This window comes from Mesocricetus auratus, unplaced genomic scaffold (assembly GCF_017639785.1).
Source record: "Mesocricetus auratus isolate SY011 unplaced genomic scaffold, BCM_Maur_2.0 Super-Scaffold_100042, whole genome shotgun sequence".
Taxonomy (NCBI): Eukaryota; Metazoa; Chordata; class Mammalia; order Rodentia; family Cricetidae; genus Mesocricetus; species Mesocricetus auratus.
In genome coordinates this window covers 3,126,874-3,130,420 of record NW_024429219.1, presented here as the reverse complement: position 1 = coordinate 3,130,420, position 3,547 = coordinate 3,126,874, and the positions used below count along the sequence as shown (strand labels likewise).

Here is a 3,547-nt window from a genome sequence, read left to right as displayed (position 1 = left end):
TCGAGTTTCCCTGGGGCTTAGTAACCTGGTGGCTGGGTGGCTGTGTGACGTGGCTTGGCACAAGGCGGGGAAAGGGCAGGGGAGACGACCCCGTTTGTAGAGTGCTCGCCTTGCACGACGACCTGAGGTGAATGCGCAGAACTCCTGTAAGCAAGTCACATACGGATCGTGCATGCTTGAACCCTGGCACTGGGGAAACAGAGACATGTAAATCCATGGGCTCCCCAGGCAGCCAGCTTAGCTAATTGGAGAGTACCAAGTTCCCATAAATGGCCCTGTCTATAAAACCACCATGGATGATGACTGAGGAATGATGTCCAAGGATGACCTCTGACCCACATATGCACACGCGGTTGGGGGGGAAGAGGGGGAAAGAAGCAGGCTCTGGCTTACTGCATCCAGGCTTACTCAGCTTGCTGAGTTCTGGCTGCTCATCGGCACTACCCTGGAAAGCCCCCAAGGCCACGGAGGCCTGAGGTCCTGTCTGCGGTGCACGTGGGTGGTATAGATGCCTCGCTGCGCACGCACGAGGACTGTCCCTTTGGTGACAGCATTTGCCAGGGCCACAGGGAAAACGCTGGCAGGTGCAGGAACAGGCGTTTGGCTCTGCAGACAGGCTCTACTTCGAGGTAACTTCCAATGCCCAGGCTTCACCACAGGCGGTGTCATGGGCTCTGCCACTGTCTGATGCTCTACTGAGACCCAGAAACATGGGGGAGGATCATTCCCCCAAAAAGTGTACATGTGTCAGAGGAGTGGGGGGCCTCAGAGTGCCCCAGGAGGAGAGGGGGGCAGGAGACAAAGAAGACTCTTCAAGGAGACAGGTTGTGCAGGGCCAGGGAAGGGTTAGTGTGATGACTTAAGAAGTGTGGGAGTGCCGGGCGTTGGTGGTACACGCCTTTAATCCCAGCACTCGGGAGGCAGAGGCAGACGGATCTCTGTGAGTTCGAGGCCAGCCTGGTCTACAGAGCTAGTTCCAGGACAGCCTCCAAAACAATACAGAGAAGCCCTGTCTCAAACAAACAAACAAACAAAAAAAAGTGTGGGAGTGAGGACAGGCGGAGTGAGGATGTCTTCACACACCTTCAAGGGCAGTGGGAAGGCCCAAAGGCCCTGCCGCTGCAGATCAGTGCTAGCATCATTGGGCTCTGTGGTCACTGCTCCCCCTCAGGGCCGTGTCCCAGACATATGCACAGTCCCCAGTCTCATGGAACTCACATGCTCACGAGGAACGCTCACGTAAACACGTAGGAAAGTCACCCTGACTGTTCCGTGGAGGTTGAGCACACCGTTAAGAGCTTTTGTCTGGAGTGAGCACTGCCTGTATATCAGGACTGGGGAGGAGGGCAAGTGATGGAGATCGTCCTGCACGGCCTAGCTCTGTGCTCTGCAGCCACGAGTAAGGACCAGTGCAGCAGAAGAATGGTCTGAAAACAGCAGGGGAAATGAGTGAGGGCCGGGGGTTGTGAGCAGAGGGGAAGCCCTGTCCACAGATGCACAGAAGCCCTCAAGAGCCCCCTCACAGGACACATGGACCAACAAACCATAAGTTTGAGTTTGATTTGGTTATAATAGAAGTCACAGAATGCTGGTGAGCAGAGACTGGGTGCAATGGCAGGCATGTGAGCTGCCTGGAAGCCGGTAGATTCAGCCATTGTGGCATAACCAGTTTGATTGGGGGGGGTACGGCAGGGTGGAGGTAAGGCTCGCTCTGTGTCTGGTTGAAACTTCTTTGAAGTGGAGTCTGCCATTTTCGATGGGTCTGGAAAGAAGGGAGGGGAAGGGAGGCAAAGACTGCTTCTACCCAAGGATCCAGAAAATAGGCCTACCATCAAAAGAGTGTGGGGAGACAGCGGGAGGAAAGCAGACCTGAGTTAGAGCCACATGCTGTTGTATCTGCTTCTGATCTCCAGGAGAGCGCTGCAGGCATCCAGGCACCACCATGGGGGGCAGGAGTTTGCTGGAAGGACAAAGGTGGCATTTAATGTGGGAGCTTACAGAGGGCGGGGAGAAAAGCAGGTAGCACCCCATCTCTAGAGTCCAAGACTTCATGGGATTAACTCCCCTCTAGTGTGGGCATGGCTTGTGTGACCTCCTTCCAGTCAATCGGAGACAGAACAAATGGAGAAGGCTTTGGGACACACAGGGTGACACTGCCTGGCATCTTCACTCCCATCACACTGCACATCTGCTGCGTCTCAGGCTGACTGAGGGGGAACAGTCACAACCGTGAGCTCTGCAGGGCGAGCAGGGCAAGAAGCTGACAGCCAGCAAGAAACAGCCCAAGAATATGCACCCCATCAACACCACAGAAGCCCAGCCTCCTTTCCCTACTAAACCACAGAAAATACCATGGTCCCAGTCACCTCCTTGACCTGAGCCTTGCACAGTGAGTGCCCAAATGAGCCACACCCAGACTCTCGGCAGGAGCCTTGACTTGAGTCAGGCCCAGGCTCCTAACTGCATGAATGGAGCCAGATGTTGTATGCTGGGGCCATTTCTGGCACTCCAACAGAAAACTAACAGGAGAGAGAAGAGACGTAGTCACTGTGGGAGCAGCAGAGATCATTCTGGGACTTTCTTCATAAGAGACTCCTAGGAGGCACAGCCTAAAGCCCCAGAGACCTTCTCAGGGAACTCTCCTGCCCTGGGCCTATTGCATGGGCCCTGTTCCAGCTAGTTGCAACGAGCAAGGTGGCTAAGGGGCCGCTTGGCCAAGTGCCCGAAAGCCAGCCTCTCCCCCTCGGGACTGCGCAAGGCATGCTGGAGCAAATTAGCTCTAAATAGAAAGTGTGGCATATGGACGGGGAGATAATGCTTGCTGTGAGTAAGCCAGCCCTCTAGGCTTCATGCACCTTCAGATCGCAGATGCAGCCTTTCCTCCCCAAGCCTGAAGGCGGACTGGAGCCCCCAACCAGCCAGTGTTCTCCGTTGTTCACAGTGGCTTTTCATTGCCTTCAGAGTCACTCCTTTCTGTCTTCCAAGCGGTAAAGGTCAGAAGCTCTCGGTCCCTGGTGTGGATGCCCAGGCAAGTGGCTGCTGACTTCTCTACTGGCTTCCAGAAGAAAGTACCTCTTGGTTTCCATGCCAGCTTGTTTTGTTGCTCCTTGGGGCAATGAGTTTTCCCACAGAGAGATATTTTCAAACAACTGGAGAGGAAGTGATACTTTGTAGCTGCAACAGTGTGGGAGGAGCCTCTGCCTTCTCTGAGCAACGTTGGCAGACAGCATGTCATTGGCCCTGAGGGGCAAGTGAGGCTGTCCTTGTAGTGGACGCTGGCATTAGAAGACACCTAATTAGTTGGGGGCTTGCAACACTCCAGTTGACACCCGGAGTTTGGCTGTCCTTTTCTTGACCCTCGTGTGCAGGAATAAGACAGGGCGGACATCGGGATTCATTTTGTTACCTGAGTATGCCCTCATACAGATGAGCTTTTCGATAAGGAGACAGGCAATGGGTTGAGACAAGGTGATGCCACAATCTACTACAGCTAGACCAACCACATAACTGAGCACATCCACCCATCCCATTCAAGGACCTGTGCATC

At 54.4% G+C, this 3,547-nt stretch overlaps 1 long non-coding RNA gene across 1 annotated transcript; it reads right to left on the bottom strand.

The window, feature by feature from the left end:
* Positions 1–1,550: 1,550 nt before the first annotated feature.
* Positions 1,551–3,076, bottom strand: LOC121135809. The gene is made up of 3 exons (XR_005872930.1): positions 2,856–3,076; positions 1,870–1,960; positions 1,551–1,762 (listed from the first exon to the last, which is right to left on the bottom strand). It is a non-coding gene; the product is annotated as an uncharacterized LOC121135809 (long non-coding RNA).
* Positions 3,077–3,547: the final 471 nt, after the last annotated feature.